The sequence below is a fragment of the Episyrphus balteatus genome, chromosome X (genome assembly GCF_945859705.1).
Source record: "Episyrphus balteatus chromosome X, idEpiBalt1.1, whole genome shotgun sequence".
NCBI lineage: Eukaryota > Metazoa > Arthropoda > Insecta > Diptera > Syrphidae > Episyrphus > Episyrphus balteatus.
Window position 1 is genome coordinate 3,334,265 of NC_079138.1, and position 12,679 is coordinate 3,346,943.

The following is a 12,679-nucleotide window of genomic DNA, read 5'->3' on the forward strand; positions in this document are numbered from 1 at the left end:
ACAAATAATAGTAAAATTCAATATTTGATGGAAAGATTTTGACATTTCTACAAATTTTGACAGTTCATTCACTCTTTCCTACTACCTACCAAACTACTATGTAACGTTAAATGAGTCGCATTAGAGTTTATCAAACGCTTTAAACTTACGATTCAAATTGAAATATTGAAAACTTAAACTTTTCCTACCTGATGTATAGATATGAGGCATAATAATACGCCTACACATCAGTTGAGTTAGTTTGTTAAAGTTAAGCTATTAAGTAAGTCGATTTGGAACGTATATGTTGTATTAACTTAGTGTGGAATCAGTTTTAAAGTTCATCCACATGAAACAAATTTTAGAATATTTGATGAAATCATAAAAAAATAAAATGCACGACTGGGGCCGCACGTACTTGCTCTTGCAGTTCAAAGCACTTTTATGTTAGCTTACTTGTAGATTATAAGAGCTGCCTCTATATACTTTTTAAGAAATTTGGTTGGGGAAAAAATAAAATTTAGTTTTTATTTGACTTGACTTTTTTGAGAAAAACTAAAACGGCAGTTTTACTGCAATTACTTCGAATATTACGTATGCTAAATTTTATCAAAATCATTAGAGCCATTTTTGAGAAAATTGCAATAACTCCATAATGATGTACGGGAAGAGCCGACATCCGCGATTTAAAAAATCGTAAAGACCATATTTCCACTATCCGCATTTTTTGAGAAAAACTAAAAACGCAGTTATGTTAGAACTATATACAGCATTACGTGTGTTAAATTTAATCAAAATCGTTAGAGCCGTTTTCGAGAAAATTGCAATAACTCGAAAATTTTGTATGGGAGGTATACGTTCTAAGCGAGATATTAAAAAACAAAAAAAAACCAACCTTGGAAATTACGAAAAAAACATCCATACCAAATTTCAAAAAAATCCGTCTACCCGTTTAGGCTGTAGCCACTTGTACAGATGGACGCACCGACGCACAGACGCACAGACGCACAGACCGACGGACGTCATGACGAAACCCACTTTTTTGGACTTCTCCATCATCGTAATGTTAGTTTTGATTAAAACCTCGAATTTTTTTTTTGACACGAAACCAATACTTGCCCTATAGAGCAAGTAATATGCTTATGAAATGAAAGAAATAGATAATAACAATTTGTCGGTTGCGTAAATCAAAGATTGTAAGGCAGGCAAAAAAGGTGAGTGTTTGTTGTTTCCGTTGAATTCATGTAAATGCACACGCTAGTTAGCGTGTTTTTATTTAACAAAAGAGACTTATATGCCACAAACATAAATATTAGGTATACGAGAAGAATGGCCTTAACAAATAATAATAAAATATGGTACTGTTTGTGTTGATTAAGTGAAAAAACACAACAAATGCAATTGACTGTTTTTATAATGTTTTAATATAATGTTGCTTAAAAAGGGTCAGCCGCTGGTTTTGTGTATTGAATTTTGGGCATTCACCTGCTACAGAGAGAAATGAGTTAAAGTGAATTAAAATTTATGGTAACAGGTGATGTTACCATAAATTTACATTTTGAATTGAACGAAATTGAAATTATAATGCCAAAATCATGGTCAGATTTGGTGATTATCCCCCAAATAGAGGATTTGGTTTGGCACCATTAAAAAATGTGCAAACGATTGAATTTATACTTCTCACTCACAGAAATTCACCTAGTAGGTTCACACCTTAACACACAACACTGTTTTGAAATTATGAGAGGTAGATGGCGCTAGGATCACTAAATAATCCCTTTGACATTCTCGTCACTCCATACAAACGCTAGATAAAAGTATAACTTTAAAAAGATGCGTTAGAAGTTATGCTTCCTTTTCATTTTTTTAAAAAATGAGTAAATAAACAGATCTTATTGAAGATCCCGGAAATGATACAAAAAGCTTAGTTTTCGGTAAAAGAAAAGCAATTTGTATCCCCTTTCTTTACAAACTAATTGTAATTTTAACACTTTTGTTCTTTTACACAAAAGTTGCCAATTCCGGAACTTTTCGTTCCGAGAATGAAAATGGAAACACATCAGACAAATTACGTATTTGACGGATTTAACTGACAGCTCAATAAAATACACACGTTCTAATTCATATATTACAAATGTTGTGAACAACCATGGTATAAAAAGACAAGGTATGATCATTAGAGCCGCCATCTTACAAAATGAGGTAATAAGGTTTTGACGTTTGGCATTTGGCAAAGTCAAAAGCAACAACAATTTTCAAGACAAATTTGTTTACAACAACAATTTCAATGGGCTGGGCTGTCAAAACCTTAAGTAGCCATAAGTTTTGACAGTTCTCGATACTGAGTTTTTTCTAATGATCATACCTTCTCTTTTTATACCATGGAGAACAACACCATTCTAATTTGTCTAAGTATTTGTATTTTCTTCATAATTTAAATAATTAAGAAATTTATTGTCAGAAAAAAGCAGGACCTTAGAAGGACAATGTACTGTCCTCTTTAAGGAAATACGTTAAAAGGTCGATGTATAGAAAAAAGGGATTTTTTTAGTTATTCTTCTTTTTCGGCGTTTGTATAGAGTGAAAACTCTTCGAAACGGAAACCGAAATTAATTGAAAAAAATAAAGAAATATTGAAGCATTTGGTTCGAAAAAATTAAGGCTTATTTCTCGCGAAATAAAAAAGAAGCCAAAGTTCACAAGTTATTTAAAAAAAAAAAACCTAATTAAGCAATCTGATGAGAGGTGTGTCATACAAATGTGCAACATAAAAATTGGAATAGATGGTAGATAAAATCATAAATTTATATCATAAGACAAGAGTTCACAAGTCAACGAGTAAGTGGTGTAAACTGTACAAACAACATATGTATATCTCATGTCAATATACCTATAGTTTGCTCAAAATTTTATTTCGACCTCACCGCCGAGTCATCATGTTGCGTGTTCGTTTTGTTTATTTCTGGTAAATCGCCATATTAACAAATCAGTTTTAAGTGGAACTCATCTCATACGTGAATAATGCAAATGAACAAAATAAAACTCATCAGTCGAGTTGGAATTGAGTTATATCTTTTTTGTTTATAGCTAAATGTTTTTTTTTTTTTTTTGTTTTCTGTTTTCAAATGCCGACCGGATGTTGCTTTACTTTCTTATTCAATACACCTGAAGACAAGAAATACTGATTGAAGGAAGATTGATTTATTTTAGATACAGAGATGCGAACTTGGTCATTCTATCTTATTTCAATAGTTTAAGTTTTTGTTTAGTATAATGATGGCCTAGTTTTGGATTTCAGTTATTAGATGAAATGTTTTTTGTCGTCGTTATGTGATTTTCATATTTGTTTATTAGGATTGATCTACTTTGTTTTTATTTTTTTTTTTTTTTTTCAAATCAAGTCAACATATTTTCGTGCGTAAGTGTCTGTTAGGTAATTAATTACCGGGTAAAAAGGTGGATGCAGTCGCAGTGTTATATATACATAAGTCGCCTTTCACGAAGTGAAATGGCTGTGGCTGCGATTAGCGACAGCTTTATGTCATCTGTATCATCGTTGTATCGTTTTGTATTCGCTTACCATCATGGCTTTATTTTTTTAAAAACCTCTTTCCTAGTTACTATACGTACTGACATGTGCTACCCGCCAAGTGGGTGCAAGTTATAATCTCGTTCTTGTGAGACGAGACAGGAGCGGCAGTTGCGGTGCCAGCCAGTGGCAGCGTGACTCACACACAGTAGCTTCAACACATAGTCTGTCCGGTGATGTGGTAAAATAAATGGTTGATTTTCATTAAATCGAAAAATTTGAGTCTAAATAATGTCAAAATGCGAAAAAATCACAAAAATTCATTTAAGGAGGCTTACAATATAACCAAACGAAACTGTTTTACAATTATGAGAACTAGATGGTGCTAAGATCACAATGCAATCTATTTGACATTCTTATCAAAACGCCCTTCAAGCAAGAAAACCGAGCTCAGAAAAGACACTCCGACCTCAAAATGCGAAAAACGAGGTTGCACTCACACACTTGCAACTTTTTGTGTATGAACACAAAGTCGAAGGAGAAATCGTGGTAAAAAAAAACCAATACATAAAAAATCGGCTCCGCGGTGATTATAATTACCATACTAATTTGAGCCGCCGTGGGACCCGTTTCGTAGTCGAGTTCGGACTCACGTCGGAGCCGATTCGGACCGAGGTCGGACTCGTTTGCTTGAAGGGCGTTCATTTTCACTCTATTCAAACGACGGAAAAAAGTAAAACTTCAAAAAGATGAGTTAGAAGATATTCCTACTTACTTATCTTTGTTTAAAATGGGTAAACAAACAGAACTTATTCAAGACTGGGAAACATTGTATATATATTTCCATAGTACTATCATGAAGTAAAACGATCCTAGGAACTCTAGTGGTGACTTGAAAAAGCAGAATTTGTATGAAAAAACCACACTGAGCGCCACCTCAAAAAAGTGGCGACATCAACTAATACTAAATTCGACTTCATGATAGTACTATAGAAATATATATACAATGCTGGGAAATACAAAAATAGCCCCGTTCCATTGGAGGTAGTAGTTTACTCATGAGTCATGAGTAGATCTAGTACTAGAATTAACACATAATCTTCTACTCGAGGAGATAGGAATGTGTAGTTGTTGTACTAGATTTCTACTCACGAGTAAACTACCACCTCCTATGGAACAGGGCTAATATGAAAAAATTGCAAATTTTACTCGTCCATAACGCGCCAAAAGGAGTATACCTACCTATAACTTCAAAAAGAAGAAACTTTTAGTCAATACGTTTAAGTCCACGTAAAAAAGAAAGTTGGAAAGGAAATTATTTGACAATTTTTGTATTATATTTTATTTATCTAGTACCGTAGAAATCGCAGCAAACTACCAAGGCAGAGGGTTAAATGAAGAGAGCTAAGAAAGGGAGTGTCATTATAGTAAGAGTTATAACCAAAGATGATTTACTGTTTAGAATATTTTATTTAAAAATGACCAAACATTCTTACTGTTGAACGTTTTGGGCCAATTGTACAAACGTGGTTGATCCTTGTTTCAGGTATTTAACCTGCCGATTTCGGTGGATTAGCTGTTGTTGAACTTTGGTTCAAGCATGGACAAGCGCTAAACGTCAGATTTACCACCGATTTCAAAAGATAAAAGTTGCTGAACCATAGATTAAATATTTGTACAACCTTTTGTATTGTTTGGTTAATTCTTGATCATGCAAAAATAAGGTTGCTATAGCCTTTCTAGCTTGTGTAATTTTTGTCCATGGTTTACCTAAGAAGGGTTGGCTTTATAACAACGGAAACTACCTACCTCTTAAACCCTGATTACATCGTTGCAGTCGGAATCAAATTGTCTTTCAGTTTTAAACCCATTTGGAATAAAGTGGATCTTTTGTGATTATATCCATGCTGGAGTTTTAAAGGAAAAGTTAAAATGCTTGTATAGACTAAGCGAAATAAATAGTGCATTGTGCATCAGAATCTGGCATTTAAGTTCAAAAGTTCATGTGTATCCTTTTTCATTCGAGCATATCTCCAGAGTTGTTAGTTTAGGTATATATTTATTTTTCATATGCTTTATCTTTGTATATAGATTTTATATAGGAATTAATATACTTAAACCATATATGAAAGATTGGCAAGTCATTCATAAATAAATTTAAGCGTACCTACTTGTGTGGATGGTAGTTTTTCCAACGCTAAGTTGATTTTGTTTGCTTCCTGAACAAGTTTGTTTGTTTGCTTTTTTTTTCCATTTACCCAAAGGCTTATTAAATACAATGGCTCAAGGTTTATTTTTTTTTTAGTTTGAACCTCTGTTTCAGTGGCGTAGTTAGCATATTCGCTAAGACGAAATTAATTCTCAAAATCTTACAGAAGCAACGATAGCATCTGTAAAGCTTTATAGAAGCAAAATTGTAAGTCAGAATGATGAATGATTATTACAATTATTATTTTGGTTGTATACCTATCGAAAACAGTTTTTGCAACTTAGTTTTATGAAGTATTTATATTGATGACAGATTGTGTTGGAAAACTTCAGGTGTTTCTCTTTGCCTACTATAATTAACATTTTTGATACACATCGGTTAAGAATCAATTAAAAATAAAATCTGAATTTTGCTGGATGCTGAATTGATTTCAATCGAAAACCTAAATAATTTATATAGGTTTTCATGCAACGGTCAACGGTGTAAGCTCTAGGTAAACGTGGTAAAGTGGTAAATGTCAAAATTTTCTATGAGTTTGACATTTACCATTTTACCAGGTTAACTCGGAGTTTACACCGTTGCATTGAATATCCCTAATGTATTGCAGAGACAATGTGCAGGTTCAGAAAATTTAAAGATTGAATATTTAGTCATATTTCGAGTCACAGATTTTATTTAGCTGTCAAAAAGTTTTTCAAATTAAGGCAATTTTATTCGAAAGTTGACTGAAAAGTAAGGCAAGAATAATATCCAACTCGATTAACTCGTCCACCTAGCTTTTCGTTCAGAAAATAACGTTGACTAAATATTTAGTCCTGAACGTATGCCCATTCGCTTAATAATTTACTAATCTACACCACTGTATAAATTGCAAACTACAACTCCCTTTTAGTGCCAACTGGTAGCAAAATAATCAGACACAAATAAACCAGTTTTAAAATAATAAAACTGTACATAAAAGAAAGGTAGATGATCTAATTACGTACATGATAAATGAAAACCACTAATGGGTCGCACGGATTTACTCTTTACTTCAAGTTTTTTCTCTTTTTGTAAAAGGCTGCTGATTAATTTTATAGCAATTAAAGACTCACTTCATTACAATGCAGAATATTATTATTGTATGTATAATTGTAATTATAATAGAATTGTCTCAATTGTTAATTCTTAAAAAGAGAAATTTTACTTATCTGAAATTTGGGAATTTGAAAAACGTTTCCAAAACTCACTGGCCACTTCTAAAATGTACAGTCCAGTTTAGCCCGGTGGTAATAACAAACACACCTGTTTTTAACTATTCAAGATAGACTCTTTAAATACAAATGTTTACTATGCTACGCTTGCAAGCTAGTGTGGTGGCTACACGTGACCTGCTTTCGAGCCCATCAGATTTACAAGCGACTATCTTCAAACTTCACTTCTCGTCCCTCTTTCCCATAAACTCATCCCATAAGTGTCTGAGCAGTCCAGGTACAAGGATGATTTTTTTAAGTTATATACTTCTTTTCGGGAGTTCTGAATTTTTAGAGGCTTTTATTGATCAGAACCAAATGTTAAATCCTAATAGTCACTTTCCTTTTTTGACATCTGACCTGACCTATGAGAGCCTCTCCCGACAAACAATTTTGGTTCTATAAAGCTTTACAGGTGCAATTGTTGCTTCTGTAAAGCATTATAGAAGCGAAATTGTTAGTAGGGCTAAAAATTCAGAACTTAGGTCATAGAGAAAGAAAAGGAAAGGTATTCTTTCCTCTATGGCTAAAGATGTGAAACTTCTTCGTGTACACGACTTTTTTTCTGTCTTTGAAGGGGGGTTAAATTATAATATTATTTAAATGATTAAAAATAAGGCTATATTCATAGTTGTCTATTAAGCTTATTCTAAGCTATTACTTAGGAAGTCCAAAGTTTAGCTTATTCATAAACAATTTTAGACTAAACCTGTGGTCTAACTTTCAACACAAGAAATGCTGTGTTTAAGCAGTTACTAATGCGAGCAAACGTAAAATGAAGCCAACAAATATTATTATTTTAAATCAATTTAATTCTCTCAAATAAAATGTCGATGGATATTTCAAAACAATAAGATTTTGATATAACAGAGGAAAATACCATAAAACAATTCTGAAATTTATGATATCAAATGTCATTATTTGAAGTATAATTGTAATAGATTTTTTTCAATAAAGGAACCGAGTTTGCAAAGAAACGTCTATGAATAGCCCCGTTCCATTGGAGGTGGTAGTTTAATCATGAGTAGATCTAGTACTAGAATTAACAGATAAATCTTCTACACGAGGAAATAGGAATGTGTAGTTGTTGTACTAGATTTCTACTCACTAGTAAACTATATACCACCTCCAATGGAACAGGGCTAATAGCAGCCGAGTTTATTTAACTTATTTAGCTTAAACTGTGGACTTAGAAGTTTTAACTATAGTAAATCTTTATGAATATGGCCCTATGGGGAAAATTATGGAAATACTTATATGCCGAAAAGAGGACTTATTATTTTAACCGACATTTTTTTTTTAAAGTTATCAGTTTTTTGTATTAGTGGCCTGATATGGGAAAAATAAAGGGTGTTAAGGGCAATAAAGGTGATAAGGATTACAAGACCAACAAAGACGAGTCGAGTAACGCGATATAGGATATAAATCAAGTGAGGGACATAACCTTCGAATAATAATTTAAATCTTAATTCTTAAACATTAGGTACACAATAATTCTTTCAAAATGTGACTTTAATTATCACCAAAATTTCTTCGAATGCTATGACACTTGCCGTAATTTATTTATTTACCTAAATCTACCCATTTTTACCAAAAAGATCGTAGGTACCTGCTGAAATATTGACATTCTATTTGATTGACTTAAAATTGTATTTGCATAAAGCTAAACTAAATTAACACTCTTCTTGGTAGATAGGTACTCCGATTCTGTGAATCAGTATGTTGACTCATAAAATAATATGTGTGTCCAATCCATTTGATATGCATATACACTTAAAAAGCGTCCCTGGATGATGACATTTTCAGGTTTTTTTTTTTTTTTGTTTATTTTGATCTTGATATTAAACACAGTTGACAAAAACCAACTCAAAAAACCTTCAATAAATCATATTACTTGGTCAACAATTGCTAATGAGGGCTATGGGACAATTCAACCGCAGCAAGAGTCCAAAAGTAAGTATCTGCTTTGTGGCAAAACAAAAAAAAAAAACAAACCTCTCTTTGTTTACGATTCTTTAGAGTTGGGTAAACTAAAAATGAAAGTAAAATTTTATACATTGCTGTTCACTTGATTTGGTACATTAAATTTAAGAAATAATACATAATGTTACACGAGAGTAGCAATTTTGTTCAAGGTCTACGACAAATTTTGGAAAAAAAAAATAATAATTGTGTGTAGCAATGTAAAATCAGTTTATGGATGATAAATTTTACGTGTGATAACGTTAGCCCTGTTCCATTGGAGGTGGTAGTTTACTCGTGATTAGAAATCTAGTACAACAAAACTACTCATTCCTATCTCCTCGAGTAGAAGATTATGTGTTAATTCTAGTACTAGATCTACTCATGAGTAAACTACCAGATCCATATCCAAAAGAAGAGTCTGTGTACAGTGAAGTACACATGTAGATGCAATTGAAGTTATATTTCTCACTCACAGAAATTCATTTAGTACATTCATACCATAGCAAATAAAACTGTTTTATAATTATGAGAAGTAAAGATGTTGCTCTATTAGTGCTCGCTAGTAAATCCCTTTGACATTCTTGTTAACTAAAAATAATATGGGTATTCATGCAACTCCCTACTAGCAATTTTGTTTGTCGGGCGGTGTTAACTCTTTGTTCATATTTCAAATTTGTTCATATTTGGTATACATATTCTTCTCTCTTAACATACATCTGTAATGGGCTTTTAAAGTTTTGGAAAAGTGTGGGGTTGAGTGCATTTGAAAAAGTTAAATAAATTGAACGAAGAGGTAACGATATTCTTTTAATGATGGATTTGATTTAAAATTAAAGACGTTCTTTTCAAATATGAAATTTAAACCGGAAGTTGACATTTCAAATCCAAAGGCCATTTTTATTTTTTGTATGGGAGCTAGCTCTCAGACAAATAACGATTTAATGCACTTTTTGAACTAGGTATGCAGTCTTATGTTTTCGAGGTTGCTCTTTTCAAATCTGTTATCCGTTTTTTTATATCTTTTTTCGTTGCAGAGATATTCACTATTTTGTTGACAAAAACAACAAATTTTGGCATTTACGTCAAATTTTTCATGCAATTTACGAACATTTTGAGAATTGTTTTGACGTACGTCTTACATCGTTTTTGTTTTTTTTTTTTTTTGACGTACGTGTATGAATAAAAGAAACTTCTGATTTTCATGGCGTATTCGGCACACTCATTTTGGATAAAAACTTAAATATTTTGAAAACTAAATGAATTTCAGATGTCCAATAACATGTATATAAAAGATACATTTTAACCTCAGTCTATCTTAGAAGCAAGAAAGTTACGGCTTATGAAAGAACTATTTAGTTTCTTCTGCCCTTTGTTTTTATTGTTAGATTTTTTTATTTTATTTAAAAGAAAAATTGTCTTTTAGATTCTATTTCAATTCGATTCCTCGATCTGGTATAATCATATACCTGGATCGAAATTTCGATTCCGATTCAATTCGATCTTTGAATTGGACTTATAAACCGGATGAGGGTAGAAAATCTTCCTTTTCATCATTTCTTTCTCCCTTGCTCTTATATGCGTCACGAGCTGTGCGTCGTCGTGTAAAAGAAGACTATATGCTTATTTAGGGTTCGAACCTCAGTCATAAAACTTTGGAGCAAATTTGCAAAAAAAAAAATACTTTTCAGGAATTTTTGTAATCAAAAATAATAAAGTCTTAAATTAAAGTCAATTAAATTCGTAAATTTGGTTAGTTTAGGAAAACCATATTTCTGTGTTGAAAAAGTGGAGTAAATGTAGGAAAATCGGAGCGTGTTGTAGTAGACTGTTTTTTTTCAGGGTTCGTAAAATATAGATAATTCTCACATTTTTTCGATCTTCTCACGATCCGAAAAAAAAAATAATAAAATTTTCATACAGATACTTTTTTCGGTAAGGCCTGGTACGCTGCTCGCGGTAAATTTTAGCCGAGATAAAATTCCCATACAAGTTATCGATAATTTGTATGGGATCCATTTTAAGCCTGGTACGCTGCTCGCGCTAAATTTTAGCTCCCATACAAATTATCGAAAAATTTTATCTGAGCTAAAATGGATCCCTTGTAATAACTTGTATGGGAATTTTATATTGGCTAAAATTTAGCGCGAGCAGCGTACCAGGCTTATGCAAACAGAAATTTTATTTTCAACTATCCGAAAAATACAATTCGCGGTCGAATTGAAAATTAAATTTCGGTTTAATTTTTCTATCGCGAACGAATTAATCTTTTCGTTCTTCGAACCCCGTTTTTTGCCACAAGTGTATCAAATTTGCTCCAATCGGAACAAGGTTCGAACCCTGCTTTGTGTGTCTTCGAGTAAAAGCGTATTTTATATGGTACAAAAATTAGGGTGGCTTAAACATCGATAGTCAGCTGATTCGATAGTATCGATATTTTTCAAAAAAAAAAAAAAAATATCGATACTATTGGGCTTCTAAGCCAAACGTCAGTGTCGAAGAAAAAAAAAAGTTTTGACATTTCAATTTTTAGGAAAAGTGGCGTGTATTATGCATGTATGCTTTTGTTTTCCTCAGAATTAATTTGATTTGATTGGTTGGTTTTTTCTTGTACTTCTTTAAGCCATGGTACGCTGCTCGCGCTAAATTTTAGCTCCCATACAAATTATCGAAAAATTTAATCTGAGCTAAAGCCTGGTACGCTGCTCGCGCTAAATTTTAGCTGAGATAAAATTCCCATACAAGTTATCGATAATTTGTATGGGATCCATTTTAGCTCAGATAAAATTTTTCGATAATTCAAATTATCGATAACTATGGGAATTTTATCTCGGCTAAAATTTAGCGCGAAGAAAAGAATGTGCACTAAATCGATAGAAAATTTTGTAACGAACAATTAATAGCTTTATTTTTTGTCGTAGGACACTCTGAAGCCAAGTTATTCCCAAAAAACGATATTTTTGGGTGTTTTCGCACCGGTTTTTCGTGCGTTAATTTATCAATTGCTCGGTCATCCTTGATGATAAAGATTTTTTGATTGATTTTGATTGATGATTGATTTTTTCTGTAAAATGCAGGAAATTAAGAGGACTACAAAATAGTTTAGAAAAATGTTAACCATAATATAAGCTTTTTTTCGAAATAAAAACGAAAATGTGTTTTTTAACAACTAGAATTTGACTTTAACTGGCTGCCATTTTGTAGTAACTCACTTTAATACAATGAAATTACATACAACGATAGAAAATATTATAAGGAAGAGAATGTATGTTCATTTTTTGGTCTACGACATACTGGAGCAAAGATATTAGCTTGGAAGTAAAATATCCCAACAAAATGCATTTTTGTGAATAACTCCGCTAAAAAGAACGATCAGGTGGTGAGAAATTGGGGTTAAGCCTTTTAAATATACCCCTATCGATCCATGAAATAAAAACTGACAGTGCCTCTGTGCGCAAGGTCAAATGACGCTTTGACTGGAGTAAAAAGACACAACACAATTTTACTTTAGGTCAAGCCTGAGATAAAATTCCCATACAAGTTATCGATAATTTGTATGGAATCCATTTTAGCTCAAGCCTGGTACGCTGCTCGCGCTAAATTTTAGCTCCCATACAAATTATCAATACATTTTAGCTGAGCTAAAATGGATCCCATACAAATTATCGATAACTTGTATGGGAATTTTATCTCGGCTAAAATTTAGCGCGAGCAGCGTACCAGGCTTCAGATAAAAATTTTCGATAATTTGTATGGGAGCTAAAATTT

At 32.4% G+C, this 12,679-nt stretch overlaps 1 protein-coding gene across 1 annotated transcript in view; it reads right to left on the reverse strand.

The window, feature by feature from the left end:
• Nucleotides 1–12,679, reverse strand: part of LOC129920542 (vacuolar protein sorting-associated protein 29) — a 501,662-nt gene that overhangs the window by 211,476 nt on the left and 277,507 nt on the right. The gene's annotated exons all lie outside the window — the stretch shown is intronic.